Source organism: Lemur catta, chromosome 21 (assembly GCF_020740605.2).
Source record: "Lemur catta isolate mLemCat1 chromosome 21, mLemCat1.pri, whole genome shotgun sequence".
Lineage (NCBI taxonomy): Eukaryota > Metazoa > Chordata > Mammalia > Primates > Lemuridae > Lemur > Lemur catta.
The window spans coordinates 27,682,133-27,697,973 of NC_059148.1; the positions used below are offsets into that span (position 1 = coordinate 27,682,133).

The 15,841-nt window shown below is 52.0% G+C and overlaps 1 protein-coding gene across 8 annotated transcripts in view; it reads right to left on the reverse strand.

Annotated features, from left to right (window-relative positions):
- The window catches only part of PITPNM2 (phosphatidylinositol transfer protein membrane associated 2), a 124,094-nt gene that overhangs the window by 35,156 nt on the left and 73,097 nt on the right, over positions 1-15,841 (reverse strand). The gene's annotated exons all lie outside the window — the stretch shown is intronic.

Consider the following 15,841-nt stretch of genomic DNA (forward strand, 5'->3'; position numbering starts at 1 on the left):
CAGGACAGTCACTTCCTGCCAAGGCTGGTGGATCCGACAGCACAGAATTACCCCCCGGCCTGGTCCAGACCCAAGGCTGGAACTCGCTCCCTTGTGTCTCCGGCCTCCACTTTCCTCGTGGGCTAAGAGCTGCCATAAAGACAAGTGAGGGGCTGTGTGTAAACTGTGATCAACCAACAAGAATTGTCCCCCTATTAGCCAGGGCCAGGGAAAGAGCACCAGGCCTCTTGTTCTACTCACAATCCCAACAAGCTCCAGCACCTGCTCCCAGCACGCCTGTGACACAGCACCTAATGGTAGCTGGTCACGGGAGAGAGGGCCGATCAAATGAAACCATGAAGAACGATGCAAGACATTTACGGATCAGCAGTCTGAACCCGTCAGGGTCGGGGCATCTGCTTGTGTCACTGGGTGCAGACGCCATCACTGCATCCTGGCACAGGACCCTGAGTGATCTAAAGTTTGGTCTCAGTTCCACCCAACAATGTACAGGTACTGGCACCTATTCTACTCCTTACGCTGGGCGAGGTCTGGGAGGTAAATAAACAAGACAAGCAAACAGTGCACTCACGGGAACTAATATATTTAAGCTGACAACATATTGGATGAAGATTTGTACCTAAAGCAATCAAATTAAAAAAAAAAAAACCATAGTGCTCAGAGGAGGCACATTCTCAGTTATCTGGAAAACGAAATCACCCATTATAACCCAAGCCCCAGAAGGCTGAGGCTTTGCCGTAAATACCATCTGGCCACCCCCCGAGGTCACACGCTGTGAACGTGAAGCCAAGTGCAGGCTTCCAGGATGGGCAGCGGCAGAATCAGAATGGTATTTCAGAAAGACCACTCCACGGACGGCAGGCAGGTGGCTTTCCCGGGGCGCGGATCTATATGAAGCGTTCGAGCATCGCCCTGCACTAAAGCACTACGGGGTATCTGACAAGATTGAGAAAAACGTATTTGCCAGAAATCTCAGGAAGACCAGCATATAGGGTTGAAAAAAATTCTTAAATGAGCCACTTAGGGAGAGCGACGTGGGGAGAGGTCACATAAAGGGGCCTGAGATGGCCCCTGTGTTGGCCTCAAACAGCCCCCTGTGGTTTTACTTCATGGCACGTAGGAACCTTAGCCCTGAGGGGCGTCCAGCTCAAATTCTCACATCCAGTTGCTTCACATATGGTCCAAATGAACATCTCTTTGGCCAATTAGAGCCTGTCTGCTTTCCATGCCCCATGAAACTGCACCCAACATCTGCCGGCCACAGGTAAGACAAACCCTGGAGCCCTGCTGCCCTGTGGAGCTCTCTGGTCAGACACTCCTGGTCATGCTGCTGAGCCACGTCACCTGGACATATAAACCTCGCCCTGGCTCCCCGCCCCTACCAGGCAGCTCCCTCCCCCCTTTTCATGCCAACCAGCGAAGCTCGGTGTTACTGTCCTGCCTGTTCCCTGATCGACCCTAAAACTCCCCAGAGGCTGTGCTCAGGAGAAAAGAGACCATCGCTGGCTGTCTTCAAGGTCAGTGGCTCTGCCTAACAGCCCACAGGGTAGGTGGGTTTGGAGCCGGGCGGACAGAGGAGAGCCCGAGGGCTGCTCTGGAGGAGTTCTTCCCCACGCTCCCACGCCCCGCTGGGCTCTGTGACGCCTGCCCCAGCCACCGTCCCTGTGTTCTCTCATGTCTGCCTGAAAGCTGAGGCCACAGGAGAGAGGCGATGGCCCCAGGCTGTGCCTTGTCCCCTGAGAAGGTGTGGTACAAGAGCCTGCTTGGCCGGCCCAAACAGCAAGGAATCTAAGTCCGACACCCGGATGGACTTCGGCTGGCGGAGAGGGTAGCACAGGCATGGGATTTGGGAATGCTCCTTACACACACGAAGGAGAGGGACCCTATGCCTGGCAGAAGTTGGCTGCAATTAGGGTTGGAGATGAGAACGGGAAAACCAAGGTTCAGCAGGGCTGTTTCCAAGGCTTTTCCACGTGGTTCTCATTGAAGCTCCAGGATCACCCTCCCTGGAAGACACTTCAGAAGCCACAGTGCACCAGTGTGACATGTGGCACTCACACCCACATCTGCGGGGCCTCACGTGGGCTCCTTTACTGCTGGGGGTAAATGCAGTGACCCAGAGTGACCCTGAGCAAGTCCCACTTGGTCATCTAAACAGCAGATTGTCAGACACAATCTCTGCATGTTCTTCAGAAGCTCCAGGAGTCTAAGCACCCGGTCCTCTCCAAGTCTCCGCTGTGCCACGGCGAACTGCCTGCCACGCCCACCCACACCCAAATCAGACCACCTCCCTTCTCTTGGGTTCCCGGCCCACCGGGTGCTGCTGCAGGCGCACGGGTTCTGCAGGGCTGGACTGAGCATATTCCTTAAACACCTCCATCTCCTCAAGGGACAGCCAGGATGAAATCTCAGGGCCTGAGCCAGCACCCAGACACTGGCTTGGGTCTTGGATTTCAGAGCTCTGTGAGCACGTGCGTGTCTGGAATAGGTCATGATGATGCTCCACAAAGACAAGCCACCGGGTGAGCAGCATCACATAAGTGGTGTCCACAGTCTCGAAGTGCAGAGGACCAAGACACAGAGGGGACGCAGACCCAGAGGGCCCAGAGGCCCCTCAGCAGCTCCCACACCCGAGTGGAGCTGGGCTAGCGGGCAAAGCTTAGGGCTCACCAGGGGCGGCAGCCCCACGACCGTCCTGGGGAGCATCAGACGACACGAATGCTTAGGATGCGATTCCACCTAAGGCCGGGTTAGAGAAAAACCACTACGTTTCTGCCCACGAGGAACTAAAGAGCTACGGAGGTCAGTAGGTAGGCAGACGCACAGACAGGTAAAAGGAGGGAACAAATCAATAGTTAGAGATAAGTGCATGGGTGACTAATAGCAGGAGAGAGGGACTCACAGCTCTAGGAGTGACACAGCAGGTAACGGACGGGAGGTCACTCTGGGATGCGGCTGCGGACGTGGCAGTGCCTCCACTGGCCGTGTGATCTCCCAGAAAAGTACCTGCTGATCCTCGGTCTGTCCCTGTGTAAAGTGGGGATAAGCCGACCTGACTTCAGTTACAAGTGTCACTGGCACGGGATCAGCCTCTCAGTCCAGAGGGGCCTGGGGAAAGGCTTCACGGACAGTGGAGCTGAGGGGTGAGGGGAGGATGCGCCCCAGCCGAAGGCAGCGGAAAAGGACCCCAGGCAGGGGCGTGCTCTCCTGCTGTGCCTCCCAGCACGGCCGCAGCAGCCCGGGGAGATAGGGCCCGGCAAATTTAGGGGCTTGGACAGCCATGAAGTCTTCTTTTAAAAAAAAGAGAGGAAAAAAAAAAAAAAGAATTATCTGATGTTGAAATCCCACTTACCAAAAGATAAATCAAATAAGGGCATTGATGGTGAAATCCTGGCGAGTACTGAATTAATATTTCGAGATACTTTGAAATCATGGCAATTACAGCTAGTGAAGAGACTATAAAAACCTCAACAACATACACAAGTAATAATATAACGAACAAAAACTTGGAGTGGAAGACCAGAGATGGAAATAGAATTTCTTCAACTTCCATAGGAAAGAAGTTGGTTCGTTAAGTAGGTTAAAAAAAATTTAATGAGGGATGGACAAGCAGAGCACGGAGGATTTGCAGGGCCGTGAAACGGTTCTATGTGATACCACGATGCTGGGAACATGTGGTTACACGTTTGTCCAAACCCGCAGGACGGACAACAGCAAGAGTGAGCCCTGATACACCCTGTGGGCTCTGGGTGACAATGACGTGTCAACGGTCACAAATGTCCCACTCTGGTGCGGGATTTTGCTCTGGGGAGGGGGCATGTGGGAACACTGTACTTTCCGTTCAAGTTTGCCGTGGACCTAAAACTGCTCTAAAAATAAAATTTATATATATTTTTAAAATTAATAACTTTAATCTTTTAAGTTTTTTTTTTTTTCCTCAGAAAGTAGGTTAGAGATCACCAGGGGTTGGGGAAGGAGGGAATTAGTCACTGTTTAATGGAACAGAGTTTCTGTCTGAGTAAATGTATGGCATGTGAATTATATCTCAACCAAGCTATTGTCAGAAGTTTTTCTCCAGCTGGGCGTGGTGACGCACTCCTATGGTCCCAGCTGCTCGGGAGGCTGAGGCGGGAGGATCGCTGGAGCCCAGGAGGCTGAGGCTGCGGTGAGCTATGGTCGCACCTGGGAACAGCCACTGGCCTCCAGTGGGGGCAGCACTGTGAGACCCTGTCTCAGAAAATTTTTTCTTTTCTCTTTTTCCCCCCTAAGTTTAAGCTTTTAGGAACCATTCTCACTTAATGATAAAGAAATGTTTTTCTGAAGTTTAGCAATTCCATTCCATTTCATTTTGGATACATGAAAACAGACTTATCTTTGGTTTTTATTTTAAAAATGCAGGTAGAATATGACCCATTTAAAAAAGCTATTATTGCTCTGCATATATCTGTTGGTATAGAGTCTGGAATAAGTGCTCATTGAATGTTGGTGAAGGGTTACCTCGGATGGAAGGCATGTTGGGCAACTTTTCCTTGCGCCTTACTCTGTCACCTGACATTTCAGAAGGCGGCCGGGGCAGGGCCTGAGCGGCACGTGTGTGCTCGGCCAGAAAAGGGCGATTAGTGTTGCAATTAAAATCTCAAGCAGACCCTCTGCCACCTCCTAGCTGTGACGGTGGGCAAGATCTTTCGTTTTACCTTCTGGAAAACAGGGGTAAGAACAGCACCTGCCCCGCTGGGTGGTCCCATGGATTAAATGATATGATTCATGTAAAGTGCTCAGTTCCAACTGGAGCTCAACTGGCGGGAGACAGCAACCAGGTGGTACCACTGAGCCTATCGGGGTCTGGAAGGTGGGTCCCTGAGACGCAGAGATGTGGGCTTCCTGCGGGGCTACCCAGCCCCAAGTGCAGAGAGCAAACCCCTTGGCTGCAGGGAAAGACGGTCCGACCCCGGGCATGCAGGCCTGAAGAAAGAGCTCGCCGCTGTAGGTGCTGGGCTGGACAGGGCACCCCTCACTTTCTCCCTGGTTGAACCTGAGCCAGGGAGCACAGCAGACCCTCCCCCGATCGGAGCAGCAGTGTGACTCGTGTGCCTGCCTGTCCCCTGAGCCCGTCGGCCTGCAGCTGAACCCTCACTCAGACAATCTCATTACACCCACTCCGGCTGCCTGGGCGCGCGAGAGGCAGACACACATTTCATCTCGTCTCCGCGGGAGTCGTGATGGGTTAGACAGCATTTTATTTTACTGCCTTCCACAGGGCAGCTTTCAGGGCCTGGCACAGTGCGAGGAAAAAAGACACAAATGGGTCTCTGGAGGCCGTCTGGCAAGGGGGCGCCAGGCAAGGGGTCCGGGTGGCCCCACATGCACTGCCCTCATGGCCCCTCTCCAGGGAGGACGGAGACCCTCTCCCAGGCCTCAAAGATGGCCCTTGGGCCTCAGGCTTTAGAGAAGCCTTCCGGTTCCAGACCCTGCATTCAGGACCCGAGACGGACCCCAGCCCCACGTTCATTGATGACTTCCAACAAACAACGGGCCAGGCCTTGTCAGAATGGGGCCACTTGGGGAGGCGCCCAGGGAGGCGGTAGGAGCAAGAGAGCCCAGCCCCGGACAAGCCGTGAGGCGCGGGCTGTGTCCAGGCCAGGTCTCCGGGCGCAGGCAGACAGCCAAGAGGAGGGGTGACGGATGTGACCTGAAAAATCAAGGGGCACAGCCTCCCACAAATACACAGGACACCTGCTGGGGCCCGCAAGCCCTCCAGGCATTACGGGGGAGGGGCTCCAGGCTCAGCGGGGTGGGGGTGGCCACGCTGGGGCACATGGTGCAGACGGAAGGTGGGCTGCTGGGGTCGGGCCAGGAAAGGCGGTGGAGGAGCAGGGGCCACACACGAGACACCCTGACTGGGAGGGAAGGCAAGAGAATTGAGTTTACAGAACTTAATCTGTTTTTCCATGAGTAGCTGGGCTCTGACGTCACGGATGGAGTGCAGGAGTGAGGCTGTGTGGAGAGAGGGAGGGTGGACTCCGTCCAAGCGCAAGGCAGCCGCGTCCTGGCCATTAAGTCTGCACAGTCCCCAAGCCAGGCCGGCGGGAGCCTCGACCTCCGCAGCAGCAGGAGATGCATGGTCTGGGGGCCCAGGGACTCAGGACTCACGTGTCTAGAACCTTCTGGCTCTCTGCCTCCCAAACCTACGGGTCCCCAGTCAGGGATTGAAGCAAATAATAGTAAAAGCACTTCCGCTCCAGGTGTGGCAAGACCTGCCTCCCCTGCCACCTGTCCTGTCTGGGGACCAGCTGGGTGGGAGGGCACGAACTTCCTGGTGCCCAGGGACCAGTCCCTCAGCCCAGGTAGGGGTGGCGGAGTGTGGGCTGTGCTGAATGTCTGTTATGGGGCCAGCACCTGCCAGCTGCCTCTCTGTCCCCACAGAGGGTCCCCAGTCTCTGCCCCCAGGGTGGTTCCACCTTCACTTGTTAGACACTGGGCCTCTGCCAGAGATTTCTTTTCAAGAAAGGGTTTCTGGGCTAAGAAACAAGTAAAGGACCCCACTGCAGGCCCACCTTCCCTTTATAAATGGGGAGACTGAGGCTTGGGGAGTGGGGACGGAGCCAGGCAGGGACCGGACCCTGACTCCAGGCCTCTCCCTGCCCCCAGCCACATGCGGGCAGGACCACGGAGGCTCTGAGCAGAAGGACACAGCCCGTCCTCCAGCGTCCAGGACCCCTCCTCCCCTTGCAGAGAGGCCCCAGAGAGCCCCAAAGCCCCGGGCACTGCTGGAGTCACCCAAAATCCCACAGAAGGCCATAAATCTCACCCTTGGATGCCAGGAGCGCCAGGCTGGGGTACTGCCAAGCCGCTGCAGGACTTGGTCACCAGGACTTGGTCACCAGACCACCTGGGGGCCCGCAGGGTGCAGCGCTCTGCAGGGCTGGGAGCCCGGGGCGGCGGGTTACGAAGCGCCCCAGCCCAACATCAGCGGTGCAGACAGCGGCAGGCACAGAGAGGGCGGTGCCCTGCTCGAGGATGGTGGCAGGCCAGGGAGCCCGATCCTTACGACTCCTACTCCCTGGCTGTGCCTGCCGGCTCAGCAACCGCGGCTGGGCAGAAAAGGGCAGAGGAGATTTGCATGTGAGGAAACAAAACTGAAACCCAGGGCCACCAAGACAAACACGGGCACGAGAGGAGATTATCTGGGACTCACTCCTTGGGGGACCCTGCTGGTCACTGAGTGACCACCCCCACCACGCTGGCCTCCAGGGTTTCACACTGAGCACAGCTGAAACGAGGCTGGGCCCTTCAAACAAAATGCTACAGGGGCTCAGATGTGACGGCAGAAACACACACCCGGAGGTAGCCTGGGGTGTGCTTGGGGCATTCCCATCTCATGGGCGTCACCTCGTCCCGGGCACCAGCCTTCCAGCAGCAGCATCCAGACCACCCCCTAGATGAGGAGGACCCGGGCCTTCCAGGGGCCTGCTGGCCTTAGAAACAGCCACTCCTTTAAGGGAGAAAGCCCCCAGCTTCTGGGGCATGCAGGAGGGAGGAGCCCCCGAGAGGCTCGGAGGCTAGGACGTTGCCAGGGCTTTTCAGGCCGCTGGCTCTGCCACAGGCCCACGACACCAGAGTTAGTAAGAGGCAGGCTGGGATTTCACCAAAACTGGTGATGAGCCCCTGTGATGAAGACAGAGACGACATGACAATGAGAACACCAAGGCCCTTGAGTGCTTAGTGCTTAGTTCTCTGGGCCAGCCTCCCTGGAGGTTTTGACCCGACACCCCGGGAGAGCCCGGCTCCTGCGGTCCTGAATTCCTGCACCTTCCACTCTCGATTTCGTACCTTGGGTCTTCTTCATTTCCTCAAATCCCCACCACCAAGCTGACCGACCCGCTGCACCAAATCCACCGGCTGCTGTTGTACCGCGTGGCTGTCCCTGCTCCCACTGAAAGCCGACCCCCTCTTGTCATGCGGGGACCGTCTCCTGCAGGGCTCCCTGTCTCCGGCAGTGCTTGCCCTTCTGTGTGTTCCAGCATTCCAGCACGCAAGTAACAGCTCCCGTAACTGCAAAAACAAAACCTCATGGCCCCCCTGCCCCCACCTCCTTGGCGCCAACCCACTTCTCTGCTCCCCTTTATAGCAAAACCCTCCTAGCACTCAGCTACCCTGCTGTTGCCACTGTCTCACCTCCCAATCTCCTTCCAACCCACTTGGACCCCCCATTCCTCAGAAACTGCACTGGTCAAGGTCACCACTGACCTCCATGTGTCTAAATCGGAGGACAATCCAGTTCAGTCTTTCGTGAATTCCTGCATTTAACACACACGGACTGAGTATCGGCTGCAGATGCCTCCCTGTGGCTTGCAGGCAGGTAGGTACAGACCTGGGACAGATTTCTGCCTGGACAAAGTTCTCCTCTTTACCCGGCCAACACACTTACCAATAAACCTCCACTCGGAGCCCGCCAGGTGCAAGATTCCAGCACTGAGGCTCTCGGCCAGCTTACAGGGTCGTCTATCATTTACCAATTGCAAGTTATGATTTTCTTTCTTTGTTCCAAAAAACCAGCCAGTATTGTGCGGACTGCAAGGAGCCATATGGCAGACCTTACGTCTAGAGGGGCACAAACCCCATGCTGGAGTTTTAGGAGTCAGTGTCCCTAGTCTTGTGCCGTAAAACCCACCCTGTTCACGGTACGGAAGGCACATGGCCCACCGACCACTCTGTGCCCCCATGTCTCCTTCTGCAGGCCCAGTGGGGTGCAGGCCCAGCTGTGCCCTGGGTGTTGGGTGCCACAGTGAGAGCGTCACAGCCCCCTGAACAGCCTAAGACAGTGTTTCCCAAACTTGCCACATCACACCAGTCCGTTGGAGTGTTCCTTAAAGACACAGATGCTGGAGCAACTGGAGAGTCAGAGACTTAGTCCCTGCCCCCGTCTGGTCCCTACTCCTCACGCGTACACAAGGAAATACAGCCTGCCCAGGCCTGACCTGCCTGAAGGCTCCCACCCCCAACAGTCCCCTCCCTCCAGCCCACACATCTGGAAAACCAGTGTTCTGCTTGGTCCCTTGGTTTATAAATCATGTCGGTTATTTTACACAGCCAGGCCATGTAAATAAATTACAAGTGACAATGCTCACCACTACCTTGAGTTAGCTGTATTACCCCTATTTATTTATTTTAGCAAGATGTAATTCACATACCATGTAATTTCACCCCTTTAAAGTGGTTTTTGGTATATTCACGGAGTTGTGCAACCATCACCGCTATCTAATCCCACAACATTTTCCTCACCCAAAAAGGAGCCCCGTACCCATTACAGTCTCTCTGCATTGCCACATCCAACCCCTAGCCCCCAGGCCCCCACTCATCTGCCCTCTGTCTCTATGGATTTGCCTCTTCTGGAAAGTTTGCATAAATGGGATCATACTGTATGTGGCTTGCTGTGTCCAGCTTCGTTCACTTAGCATAATGTTTCGAGGTTCACGTTGTAGCAGGTGTCAGAACTTCATTTCTTTTTATCACTGAATGATACTGTACTGCAAGGCTCTTACCCCCATTTTTATAATTGAGGAGACCACAGCTTTGTGTCATTAAGGACCTCACCCCTAATCACTCAGTAAGTGGTGGAGTCGGGGGTATCTAACTGCATGGCCAGGACAGAAATAGCTCAAGAACTGAACCATCGCCCTCTAAATGTACATCAATTTATATACATATATATATATATATACCCCTAGCACTGATAATAGCATTTTATGGTGGACAAATGCTTTTAGCTTTTTTACTCTTGCCTTTTCAGAACAAAAGGCAATAGTGCCCCCATTTTTGGAAAGGATGAAGGCTCCAAAAAATTAAAAAGTGGCACATTCCAGGCCGGAACTATGTATTAATGGGTGAACGGCAGCTGCCTCAGACTGTGGATATAACATGAACAGACAGAGCTGCTTTAATGCTTTTTTTAAAAAAATAAAGATGCATGATTTAGAGAAATAATTTTTGGTTTTTTCTTTCAGATTACTTTGTAGTAAGTGCAAATCTTCCAGCTGAGGGACAGCCCCACTTAAACTCCATCAGAGAGTGGTTATTTGGTTTTAATGTTTCCGACTGATCTGAGAAACAAAGGTTGGTATCTCTTTCAAAACACAGGCTCCTCGGTTCCAGCCCAATCCGCGGCGTCGCCAAGGGAGGGCCCAGGAACATGTATTATTAACAAGTGCCCCGGGCGGCTTGCAGGAAGGGAAACATGTGCCTGCAGGCCAAAGCTCTGTAGGCTGGCAAGTAAGGTCTTTTACATTCTCGTCTCAACATGACCTCCCGACTCCTCTCCCAGCAAGAAATCTATTCCAGCCACTATGAACTCCAGGCATCGAACACACATTCATTAAGCACCCCAGGAGCCAGGCTCTATGCTGGGTGCTGAGAACTAGCAGGGCTGGAGAGCAGGGGACTGAGACAAGCATCCTCAGGGGGCCTCCAGGCTATGGGGGAGACAGATGTCACGTGAGTCATCAAAACCTGATGGGAAAAAGAACAGGGGAAAAAAAACCTGATGGGAAATACTATTCAGCCTTCAAAAGGAAGGAACCTCTGACACACGGACGAACCCTGAAGACATTACGCTGAGCGAAATAAGCCCGACGCAAAAGGCCAAATATTGTACGATGCCACTTACATAAGGTCTGCAGAGGAGTCAGTCTCGGAGACAGAAAGTAGGATGGTGGATCCCTGGGGCTGGGGGAGGGAACGGGGGGTTAGTGTCTCATGGGTGCAGAGTTTCAGTCTGGGAAGATGGAAAAGTCCTGGAGATGGATGGTGGTGATGGCTGCACAACACTGTGAATGTCCAGAATGTCACGGAACTGTACACTTAAAAATGGCCAACATGGTAAATATTATGTAAAAACAAACACTCTGACGGGGCGGCGGCAGAGAAGCCAGGTGCTGCCTGAGGGTTACATAACCAGAGGGACCCGACGGTGGCTCCAAACACGCCAGTCTGGAGGGCTCCTGTGCCGGGACTGCCTTCTCTCTGCCTTCTCGTCTCCCAGTCCTGTCACCTGCCCTCAGGACTTCAGGCTACATCCCCTAGCTTCCGTGCCTGTGAGAGGCCCTGTGCCCTGCCTGCCCACAGACTGCATCTCCTCCATCCCTACCCTCCAGCCGCCCGCTGCTCCCTTCCCTGGGAGCCGACCACACTAGTCCTCCATTCCGGCTACTGCCCTGCCCGTGAAGCACCTGTCCCCAGGCCTGGGCACGGCCATTCCTGGCATCATCCGGGTCTCGGCACAAATCCATGCCCTGCCGGCCCCCTGTGCAGAGTAGCTCCCCTCCTGCCCTGGTCGATCCCATCGCCACGCTCGGAAATGGTCTGATTTGTTTACTTGCCAGCTGTCCCGGCACAGGCGACAGCAGGGCAGAGACCTCACCCACCTTATTCGTTGCTATAATCCCAGCAGGTAGAAAAGTGCCCACACAAGAAGGATGGCACCTTTGTCTGATCTGTCCCTCTGTGGACAGCAGGTGCTAGGCCTCGAGGGCCTGGCACTTAGTAGGCACTCAAGAAGGGCTGACTGGCAAACGTTCACAAAAACCCTCTACAGGCAGATAATGCTGCTAAACAGCCAAAGTGCTAATTACAAATTGCTCCGTTAGCTGTTCCTAAGAGCAACGGAAAGATCCTCCAAGAATAGTGCACGCTCCTGCCACGTCCCTGTTTCTTGACAGCGTCTGTGACTCAGACTTTTCATGGAGCCAGACTTGCCCTCCCCCAGGAGCGTGTGCAGGGGCACGAACATCAGACAGACAGAGGACACACGGGAGCTGCTGAGCTCGGCGTGGGCTGGGGGGGCATCTGGGGCCGTCTCAGCCCCTTTCCGACCGACGGGGCAGGTTTGGGAGAGACAAGTGTGGCCCTGAACGAGACACGGCACTGCCAGGCGGCCCAAATGCCCTCAGAATAACTGCCGCCCCCTCTCAGACACGCACAGTGCAGCACAGTTTATAAACACTCCGCTGCGACAATCTCGTTGGAAACTCAATGCTCAGAAGCAGTCAGGGCGAGACGGGAAGACAAAAGCCCAGAGGGGCTGAGTCATTTGACAAGGCCACACGGTGAGTCAGGGCAGAACGGTACCAGAATCGTACATCCAGGCCTGATCTACTGCACTCTTAGGTAAGCAGAATCCCAGGTGTCTTAGGTCACCAACAATGAGTCCAGACGCTCGGGCTGGAAGGGAGCAAGCAGGCAGAGCTGGAAGGCCCCACCAGTGACCCTGGGGGAGGTAGGGACAGGCACAACGTCCCCCAGGCCTCGCTCCATCTCACCGTGTGAGTGGAGTGGCCTTTACAGCCAGGCCTCCTGGGCCTGCCAGGAACAAAACATGCCTGGAAAGTTTCCCAGGTAACTGGCTCTTCTCTATAGAACTATTAGTTTCCCTTCATTGCCCTGCAGAATATTCCAGCTGATGATGGATGCCATCCCTCTCCAGGGAGAGAGAGAGAGGGAAGAAAACACAAAGGAAAAAACCACCAATCAAACTTGAAAAGCCCTGTAGGTACATAAGTTAGGCAGGAAAAGCATCATAGAGAGCTGGGTTACCTGGTTCAGCTGCACAGGTTGTGCACTGCCCAACTCCAAGCAGTGCCATTCTCCATGTAATACAATATGAATGATATCCCTTGGGTTAGGAAGTGCAGGGAAAGGGCCTTGCATGATTTTGGGCAATGTCTTCAATCTTCTCAAAGCCCACTCCTCACTGACACCGTGTCCTAGACCACTCAGTTTTCAGGAACCACTCATTGATAACCCTTGGGCAGGAAGAACTGACCAAGGTTGGGGAGGAGTCAAGGCAAAGGGTTTGGCATCCATTTTCAAGAGTCATTTTGGGGGCTGGGCTGAAATCTAGTTTTAATACTAAGCCTAGGGCTGGAGACAATTATGAGATTATGAGCTGAATCTCACTTATGTGGACTCTAGCCAATTTTTCTCTTCTCTTTCTGGAACTCCAGTTAGACGCATGCTAGCCTTTCTCTTTCTCCGTGTGTCTTATCCTCTCTGCAGCCTCCTTTCTTTCCAGTGTTGTATTCTGGGTAATTTCTTCACATTTTGACTTCCACTTACGCAGCCTCACAGCTGAAGCCGCTTCCTCAGCTAGGACTTCTCTCCTATTAATGTTCTGTTTGCTTTTGTTTGAGATCTGCTCCATCATTCCTTAGCGCTTTTAATTCCCTGCACATATATTCAACTTTGCCTTTTATTTATTTAAATGCACCAAACAGTTATTTTGTCGGCTGCGCTTAAACGCTGCAGCATCTGAAGTCTCGAGAGTCTGTTTCTGCTGAAATTGTTCATGCTGGCGCTGGTTCATGGTGCGTTATCTCCTCTGTGCTCAGTTATTTTTGACTAAGAACTGCTCATTTTCTGTGAAAGTTATTTGTAGACATTCTTGGAGACTTAGGATGAGGGTCTGTGTTTCCAGAGAGGACTTACATTTGCTTCACCAAATGCCTGGGTGCCACCCAGCTGAGACCACTCCACCTTCCCAGCCAGACCAGGTCCCGCGAGCAAGCTTCCCCTTCTCCTCCTGCCATTCTGTTCTCCCCTCAGGACGCACCAGCAGGTATGTTCATTTCCTGGGGCTGCTGTTACAAGATACCACAAACTGGGTGGCTTTAAACAAAATAAATGTATTCTTGTACAGCTCTGAAGGCCAGAAGTCTGCAATCGATTTGTCAGTCACTCTCGTTCCTTCTGCAGGCTCGGAGGCAGAGACTGTTCCGGGCCTCTCTCCTGGCTCTGCTCGTTGCTGGCAACCTTTGGCGCTCCTTGGCTGGCAGCTGCATCAATCTCATCTCTGCTTCAGTTGCCACATGGCATCGTCTCTGTGCCCCTGTGTCTTCACGTGGCCCTCTTATAAGGACACCTGTCATTGGATTTAGGGACCTGGCCCACTGCAGCCTCACCGGTGAAACACGCTCAGGGACAGACATAGGAAATGTCAGCATGAAGTTCTCCCAGACCCCTCGTCACATGTCATCCATTTGTCTGTTCTAGGATGAGAACCTTAATTTTGAACAGCTTGGCTATTAAAAAACAGTCAATATAATAAAATAAATGAAAATTTATTCAAATACTGACTCTTCCTTCCATTCTTGGGAGAAATCCTATTTGGTCATGCTGTATTATTCTTATTTTTATATATGCTAATATTTTAAGTTTTAAAATTTTATTTATTTATTTATTGAGACAGGGTCTTACTCTGTTGCCAGGCTAGAGTGCAGTGGTGTCATATGGCTCATTGCAGCCTCAAATTCCTGGGCTCAAGGGATCCACCCACCTCAGCCTCCCAAAGTGCTAGACTTACAGGTGTGAGCCACCATGGCCAGCCTAATATCATCGATTTTTTATTTAATGTATTTTGAGGCCACATCATTCAGTACAGAAAGTTCCTGGCTTTTAAATTTTTGGCAGAATGCTCCTTTTATTAGTTTGAACAATTCCTTTGTATCTACAATATTTTTCACTTTTAATTCTCTTTTATCTGATACTAATATTGTTATATTTGCTTTCTCTGCTGTGTTTGCTTGGTATTTCTTTCTTCATGTTTTAGTTTTAAACCTCTTAAGCTGTTTCATGTTTTTTCTTTTTAGTCTCATTTAAAATTTTTAAAACTTACTTTGACAGACTATCTTCTAATTAGTGATTTTAACTCGTTCGCATTTATTGTGATTACTGACATTTAGACTAATTCCTATCATTTTCTATTTACCATATGTATTATTTGTTTTCTTCTTTGTATTATAAACATATGTGCACATATTTAATATATTGATACATAATATATATCTTATTTTCTATAATGAGCTAGAAGTTATGTTTTATTTCCATTTTTCTATAGCAGGGATCAGCAAACCTTTTCTGTAAATACCCAGACAGTAAATATTTTAGGCTTTCTGGGCCCTAAAGTCTCTATTGCAACTACTCAGCACTGCATGGGAGCAGCCATAGAAAATTCATTAACAAATGGGCACGGCTGTGTTCCAATAAAACTTTATTTACAAAAACAGAAGGTAGGCCAGATTTGACATGTAGGCTGTAGTTTGCTGATCCTTGTTCTAGTGATTAATCCTTAAATATTGAAACAAACATACTTAAACATATGTCTCTAGACTGCCTAGATCTTTCCTTCCCCAGAAGAAAGGAACCTTAGCAGGGTTACATTCAATCTACTTGCACATTTATCCCCCAAACTGTGTAGGTCACCCCAGAATGCCTTCCTGCTCCTTATATGCCACATCTAGGCTCAGAGCACCCCTAGGAGCCTTTCTCCCTCAGGCTACAATCTTGGCTCTTGTTTCCTTTTTCAGTCAAATCCCATTTTCACTACATCTTTTCAGGATTCCTCATGGTTTCTTCTCCACTAAAGGCATCTCTGTGGATATGGGTTTTTAATACTATTTGTTCTATCGTATTTAGGGATTTGGAGCATGTCCTCAATCTGCAACCATGATCTCACCCCTGCCTAAACTTCGCAGGGTTGTTTTTTTTTTAAACTTAGGGTCAAAGAGAGAATGTGAGTCCACCCTTCACTGGTGGCAAAGACTGGGGAGCTGTCGGCGGCTGCTGGGAGGAGCCTCAGCTCCAGCCATCGCTGAGGTGGGCTGCACCCCTGTCCTCCCTCCTACGGCGACACGAGCATTCCAGTTAGGCCCCCTCTTTGTCTGAGCTAGCTCACACTGGATTTCCATTGTTCACAATCAGAAACGTCCTGACTGATAAAAGGATGACACATCTTCGTTTGACCTTCTGCGTGTTATCCACGTGCTGAGCAAACCCTTTTCTCGTGAAGGGC